Raw genomic sequence first — 8,077 nt, 5'->3', positions numbered from 1 at the left:
GGGTCAGCATGGTCACATTCACTACACAACAAGTCGTCCACTCTAGACCTTAAAATTTGGCCAACATAGTCACTTAGATTCTTATTCTCACCCAACACATTAACTTAGAGAACTGTTCACTTGCTGCCTAAAACATCCCACCGGCTTTACGGAAGCCAATCAATGTTATTCACTTCACCTGAATTTTACGGAGCATCAGTGTATACTAGCCTTGATATTATGTAACATATATGAAAATCCATGGAGGTATGTTTACTTACACTGCACACAGCGGTGGCTGGATGGTCCTAAAAGACTGAATTTCAGCAGTGAACCAATTCACAGCAAAGATTCCTCCGATGATGACGTCTCCTTCCTGGTAATACTTATACTGGAACATCGGCTTGTTGGAGACTAGTTCACATGGGGATGGACTTGATGTCTTTTTTCCACAGGATACAGCACACAGGATGAGCAGGTAAAATATAATAGAAAACACACAATGAATGACAGTCAAAGCCATGATCCCTACAGGAGCCTTATGTCCCAGACAGCCGCACAGCCGTCCAGCCCGGTGGCACTAACCAGCTGCCGGCTGCAGTTATATACTTTCTCTGAGCAATTCCCAGCTACAACATCACAAAAGGTAAATTTAGGATTTCCAGAAATTTCTGCAAGTATTTCTATAAGAAGCGGTGTGTTTCATCATTCTGTATCTGTGGGATATTTCTTCTTACTCTCAGTTTACAAGTTGAAAACAGAAGAATTTGAAGTAAACAAAGAAGTTTTGTAAAGTTCAAAGAAACCTACTTCATCCATTAATATCCCCAGCACCTAGGTCAGTGATGACATTATGCCTGAGCAACCAAAGATATGGCTTTGGCTGCACAGGCATGATGGGAATTGTAGTTTTGCCACAGCTGGAGTGTTAAGGTTAGCCATCACTGACCTAGGTGCAGCCCCCTCCTCTCCTTTCATCCTCTGTGGCAGGTCTCCTCAGAGTTCTTTCTACCCTGGGGGTAGTATGGGGTGTCTCGTTCATTGAGCAGTTGAACAAAGTTAATCTGCAGCCAATGAAATGGGCAGAATGGCTTAGGCTGGGTTTCTAATGGAGTCTAGTAGTATTGTTATTCTTTACAAGAATTTTAATGGTCATACTCCCTACCTCTGGTTTGATTTTATACATCTTAGTCCCTGGTACATTAAGGGGGGGTATTTATCAAGACCGGCATAGACTGGTCTTAAATTAGGCCACGCCCCCTTTTCACCGGCCTCTTCGTGAATCCAGCTGGCTGGGCCCCCAATCAATTCTGTGCCCGACATACCAAATCTACACCTGCTTCCAGCAGATTTGGATGATTATTTATTCCTGCGACAAATGCAGTGCGGGAGGAGGCCATACCGCCAGCTAAGAGATACGCTATACAGTGAGATTTTGGCTTTAATGGATGTCTAGGCCGGGCCTGAAGCCAATATGAAGGAATCCTAGAAGAGACTCAGGGTACCTCGATGAATTTCCCCTGAATAGTGATATGGTTGCTTAGGTGAGGACGCCTTCAATCCCTTTTGTTTACCAACCTCAAGTCTGGGCTTTCAGCCATATCTTTCCTTCAATATTCCTGTCAGTAAAAGGCCCAATGTTCCTACTTACTAACTGCACAAGCTTCACGGCCTCCTCATGCAACTACCACCCTCCTTTCCTGTCACAGCCCGGTTTCCATGGAGAGCTTGTTAACATAGCTCCACCCCTTCCTGGAACCCTCCACTCAGCTAGAGGCAGTTCCTTTAGGAGACAGATGGTGGCGCTGCTGCCTAACAGCTTGGTGTGTGTGTGTGTGTGTGTGTGTGTGTGTGTGGACATGACACTAACTCGCCTTCAGCTTGTCAGCTATACTGTTACAAGTAAACACATTTCAAAGTGAAGATTCACTCATCGGAGGCAGGATGTGTGAAGTACTCAGACGGCTTGTTCACAGGGTTCAAGATGAAGCATAGGAGTTGTAGTACAAGATTCTCCCACTTCTTTATTGTAATGACGTAAAAAACAATAATACGTTTCGAGGTGCAACCATCTTCATCAGATAATTAAAAACATGCATACATGCCCTACATCCATAGTAGTCCAAACAGGAAGTTCATAAATTGTCTGGTAATCCAACCAACACATACAATAAAGAACTACAACAATTACTGTCCGAGGGTCTAGCATTAGGTGTATTAACAGAGAGAGAGAAGTAGAGTTCCTGTGTCCAAAAAATTCTATACCCCTGTATTATATGGTCTGCCAAAAACACACCTCCCCCAATGCACCCTATAGTTCCTGGATGCCAATCATTGTGTGAAAGACTGCAGAGGTGGTATTATATACATGTATACCTCACACGCTGGCTATGCAAGCGTTGGAATTCGACTGACTCCCATGCTGTGTTTACACGGAACGATTATTGTGCGAATTTGCGCGATAATCGAATTTGAACGATAATCGTTTGTGTAAATGCATCGATCAAACGACGAGCAAGAAATCGTTCATTTTGATCTTTGAACATGTTCTCAAAAAATTTGCAGATCGCTCCGTGTGAACAGTCGTTCGCCGATATAACCAATGTGTGAGAGGCTTAAGCGATTGCAAAATGAATTTTCCGTACGATATATCGTACCGTCTAAACGCTGATCGTTATGAAAAAAAACCTGTTAGTCCGACATGGTTAATCGTACGATCGGGCCAATTATCGCTCCGTGTAAACGCAGCATCAGTTGCTATGATCAGGATTTCATCACCTTCATCAAAATAACCATATGTTTCTTTTCTGTTTGAACACTTACTGCTTACAAATAAGTGGTGTTTCAATGGGCGCTAAATATTCTCCAGCCCTTGCTTACTTGACCATGTCTTTTTAAGAGAATCAATACATTTACATGGTTTCCTATCCCTCTCTCCACTCCATACAATGGTATGAGAGGTACATTGATGACCCCCTCATTGTATGCAGCGGAGAGATGACCGAGTATGTTTACTCCAATATTTGGAATCTAAAATTTACAGCTAACAGACACTCTAATTATTATGTTTTTTTTTGGATCTATGGCTCCGTTCACACAGAGCAAAAGTGGCGGAATTCCCCTAGCCTCCCTGTCATAACGACCCGCGAGCCTCCTCTCCCCACACTGAAGAATGAACATGTTTATTATTCAGCGCGGAGAGAGGAGGCACACGAGCCTCCCATAGACTCCCATTATGACATGGAGCCAAATGCTGCGTTTACACGGAACGATTATCGTTCGAATTTGCACAATAACGATCGAATTCGAACGATAATCGGACATGTAAACGCAGCGAACGATCAAACGACGAGCGAGAAATCGTTCATTTTGATCTTTGAACATGTTCTTAAATCGTTGTTTGTAAAAAAAAAAAAAAAAATCGCATATCGTTCCGTGTAAACAGTCGTTCACCGATTTTACCTATGTGCGAGATAGGCTTAAACGATCACAAAACTAATTTTTCCGTACGATATATCGTTCCGTCTAAATGCTGATCGTTATAAAAAAAAAATTACTTCGAAATTGTTAATCGTACGATCGGGCGAATTATTGTACCGTGTAAACGCAGCATTATGGTGCCTTTACACAGAAAGATTTATCTGACAGATTTTTGAAGCCAAAGCCAGGAATGGATTTGAAAAGAGGAGAAATCTCAGTCTTTCCTTTATGACCTGTTCTCTGTTTATAGTCTGTTCCTGGCTTTGACTTCCAAGATCTGCCAGATAAATCTTTCTGTGTAAACGCACCATTAGGGTCCTATTACACGGAGCGATAATCGGCCAAATTGCTCTGATTCGGCCGATTATCGCTCCGTGTAATAACGACAACGATCAGCCGATGATCGTTGTCATCGGCTGCTCGTTGATATAGGTTAAAACCTATTATTGTCGGGCGCCGACCGCGCACCACTACGTGTAATATTGGTGCATGGCCGGCGACTGCAGATATACATTACCTATCCACGCTCTGGGGCTGCTCCTGCGGTCCGCTTCTCCCCGGGTCCTGCGCGCTCTAGCTTCAGAGCGCCCTGTCAGCTGACAGGTCGCTCAGCCAATCACAGGCCAGGACCTGGATAGGTAAAGTATATAGTTAAACCAAGGGCTGCAAGGACATCGGTAACAATGTCCTTGCAATCCTTGTTAAACGATCGGGCCGTAAAATAGGCCCATTAAAGGAGCGCCAATCTAGCAGATCGGCGCTCGTTTACAGGTATTATCGGGCCCCCATCGTGTAATACCACCCTTACATTGAAGGGTAAAGCTTGTTGCAGATTGCAGCTATCTGGAGTTGAAGCATCAGCACACAGACATTTGTGGAAGTATATTAGTTGTGTTCTTTACTGGAGATACACAGCAACTATTACATGCTTAAAGCATAACTGTAATTTCAGGGTCATTTTTCTGAAAAAATTAAATATCAACAGTACAAGCGATTTTAAGAAACCCTGTAATAGGTTTTATGTACTAAAAGAGTTTCCTTCTGTACTGAAAAAGCAATCTCCCAGCCTCCCCCCTCACATCAGAAGAAGCAGGATTTCTGTCTCCATTATGTGGCTATGGAGAGGGGAGGGGCTGTTAGGAGTGACTGAGCACGGAGCAGTCCTGCACAGCACAACACCCTGCAATCTTCTCTCAGTAAGTTCATAGATAAGCACGGACCTTTCTGACCCCAGAATCCTGAGGTTTAGGTGCCCAGAGAGTCTACAAACAGCTGACCTTCATGTCAACTCTTCCTCCTACCTCATCTCCCTCAGCCCCTCCCCCCTTCATAGGCTTACAATGGAGAGAGCAGAGCCCGTCTTCACTGGCTTCTCTGTAATGAAGACGGATTTGCCTGATAATGCACAGATAAGAAGTCAGGGGGGGGGCTGGGAGATTGCTTCTTGGGTACAGAAAGAGGCTTTTTTGGCTGATGAAACCTATTACAGAGTTTCTTAAAATGCTTAGACTACTGATTTCTGCAATAAAAAAAACATGACAGTTACGCTTTAACATGTGTTCTCACAACATGGAGGATACAAGAAAGGTAACAGAGAGAACATGAAGAGCAATGCATATTAAAGACACTTAAGACAGCGCCACCTGCTGTCTGTATAACATAAGTCCTCCAACATAAGCTGAAGCTGTTGCATATTCTTCAACAAAGCTGAGGAATTATAGGAAACTTATCTCTGGGAACACCACATTACATTGCAGCAGTCATCACCCTTCACACACTATAAAATCAATACCGGTAGGAGAACTTTTAGGTTTGAAAAGGAATTGTGATCAGGAACAGTATTATTCACAAGAGAAAAGATTTAGGCTATGTTCACACAATGTTAAAAATAGAGAAAAGGCAGCCGATTTTCATATTTAAAATAACGGCCGTTTTTGCCGCAATTGGATTGCAATGGCAATGCATTGAGGTCAATGGGAAGACTGACGTCTGATGCACACAGTGTATTGAATAACGGACGTTTTTGCCGGGGACGTCAAAATAATGAACATGATCATTATTTTCGGACGTCTTTTGCAAAGAGCGGAAGTTTTTTTGTAGTTTACACACAGTTTTCCTTTTTCCACCGTCCTTTCTCCGTTTTTACTATTAATTCAATGAACTTTTCAATTAAGACACACCCAAAGTTCAATTAGTAACCAAACTAGAATAATGTACAACCACCAGTCACTAAGGGGAGGCCAGGCTGCTAAATAACGTCCGTTATTTTAGACTCAAAATAACGGACGTCATTTTAAATTGGAGCTGAAAAAATGTTGTGTCAACATAGCCAAAGGCTGACAGAGAGGCTACAAAAATGGATGCTAGATCGAGTTTATAAGAAGGTAGATAGAAGAGACAGGCAAATGTTGTTAATGAGACATGACAAGGAAAGAGCGAAAACTGAAAACCTGTATTTGTAGCCAGATTTAGTCCACAATGTGTCCATATAAAAAAGATTAACCAGTAATTGCCCATGTTAAAGGAGGATCCTGTATTAGGGTAGCTTCACACGTACCATATCGCTGCGTTTTTAACGGTGCGTCTTTAACGCTACGTTTTTGGTGCGATTTTTACATGAGTTTTGATTTTCACATGAAAATCATGTGAAAATCAAAACGCGCATGTAAAAAACGCAGCGTTAAAGACGCACCGTTAAAAACGCAGCGATACGGTACGTGTGAAGCTACCCTTAAACAATATATTGTCCCAGGGTATTGATGTGGTGTCCAGGAGAGCCAAAATAAGAGATATACTTTCTCCTTCTATGCCCAAAAAACAGAGCAGGCGGTCAAAATGTTTAACATGGTTGAATGTAAATGGTTTCCACAAATGTGGATACCATCCATGTGAGACTTGTTCCTATGCTAAAAGTTGCAAGGAGTTTACTGACTCGATGGGCGTTAGGGCGTATCAAATTAAGCCATTCCTAAATTGTAGCAATTACAACATGGTATACATTGTTGTGTGTGTCTGCTACAAAGTCATGTACGTTGGTTGTACCATACGCAAGCTAAAAACACGAACACCTGCATGACAGAGCAACCAGGAGGAGCAACTCTTTCAGGAGCATTGCGCCACTTTGTTTAACCGCACCAGGGATCTACAAAATTCTGTATGTTTGTAAGTGAAAAATTATTGAGTGTACGCCATGCACTGAGGGCCTGTTGCTATAAAATGGGATCCCACCAGATGGAGTATAGCCATGACTAAGGTTGCAGGTGACAACTGAAACGTGTTGGCGTCTTTTGGGGGGTATTGCCGGAAAGTGTGCACGGTGATAGGTATCTAAATAAAGCACTATTTATTACACTTGCCCGGGAGCTGGACTCAATCCTTTATGTTGGAATTTGCATGGACACACTAGTTGGAGTGAGAGGCCGAGTTGTGAAGCCAAGGAGGAGGCGGTAAGCCTGCTATTTTTTTTCTTTTTGTACCTGGGTGAATGTGTGTACTGGGAGCAACAGTCACGCCGCCAGTGCAGCAAAATGCCTAATTAGCATTAGCATTATTATCAAGTGCAACAAAAACATGGCCACTTTTCCACCTCTCCAGATTGGGTGGGGTTTGAAACTCCATTCCATTGACGTAAACGGAGCTTAATTGCAAACTAAACCTAAACTGGAGACAAGAGAGGGGGGAAAGTGGCCATGTTTTTGGAGCACTGGATAACCCCTTTTAATAGTGCCGAAATAGGCCTTTGGATGAATATAAGAAACTTACCTTCATCCTCAGAACCCCGTACACAATAGGGACATTTCAACAGGTTAGATTCTTCTGACCTCCTGATAGTTGTTTTCATTTAAAGGACAAGTCCGGCACTAAAAAAAATTTGTGCTGATAGAAGCACATTGCAAAGTTATATAGGCTTGTATTTTATTAGTTTTTTTTTATGTCTTCCATACTTTTCTCCTCCTCGACAATTGTACACTTGATTGCAGTGTAACACATTTAAGGAGTGGATTCTGCACTGTGTAGTCACGCTTGAAAAAGTCTGAGAACCAACCGACAGTGTCCATATTAGGACATACAGTAGTCAGAAGTCAGTGTGAAGAACTTTTACAAAAGTCTGACACCTGACCCCTGATTAGGACATAGAAGTCAAAGTCAAGAATCATTTTGACACAAGTGTGACACCTGACTCTCATACCTGATTACTGACTTCTGATAAAATATTGTGTTTTATCTGATCTCTGAATTGCCAGCAGTTAAGTATTAAAAGTTGCTATTCAGTTTGAGTTAAGCTTTCACTTCAAGCTTGCAGTATTCAGGTAACAAAATGAAGTGATATCTGATCTCTGACTCGTCAGAAGTGAGAAGTCAAAAGTGAGAATTCAAAAGTAAGAAGTCAAAAGTGAGAAGTCAAAAGTGAGAAGTCAAAAGTGAGAAGTCAAAAGTGAGAAGTCCTGTCTCACTTGTTCATTGCAAACAGAGCTGAGTTTTCAGTGAGCAACTATAATGGCAAGAGCCCGAACATTATGGAGGGCTCTACATGGGATTTGGGGACATCTGTAACGCTGGGGCTGAGGGCGGGAAACCTGTGTGGTAAACTTACAGCTGTGATGTTTGTACACAGCTG

The 8,077-nt window shown here is 42.5% G+C and overlaps 1 long non-coding RNA gene across 2 annotated transcripts in view; it reads right to left on the bottom strand.

Moving 5' to 3' along the window:
* LOC138797258 (uncharacterized) overlaps window positions 1–1,742 on the bottom strand; it is a 45,303-nt gene extending 43,561 nt beyond the window's left edge. The window contains exons 1-2 of one of the 2 annotated variants that reach the window (XR_011363910.1): window positions 1,558–1,742; window positions 261–421 (exon numbers count right to left, since the gene is read on the bottom strand). This is a non-coding gene — a long non-coding RNA (uncharacterized lncRNA). The remainder of the gene's footprint in view (window positions 1–260; window positions 422–1,557) is intronic. The other variant, XR_011363909.1, reaches the window with a different exon arrangement.
* Between the last annotated feature and the right edge of the window lie 6,335 nt (window positions 1,743–8,077).

This window comes from Dendropsophus ebraccatus, chromosome 7, assembly GCF_027789765.1.
Source record: "Dendropsophus ebraccatus isolate aDenEbr1 chromosome 7, aDenEbr1.pat, whole genome shotgun sequence".
NCBI classification, from domain to species: domain Eukaryota; kingdom Metazoa; phylum Chordata; class Amphibia; order Anura; family Hylidae; genus Dendropsophus; species Dendropsophus ebraccatus.
The sequence above is the reverse complement of the archived record's forward strand: the minus strand, read 5'-3'. Positions and strand labels throughout refer to the sequence as shown.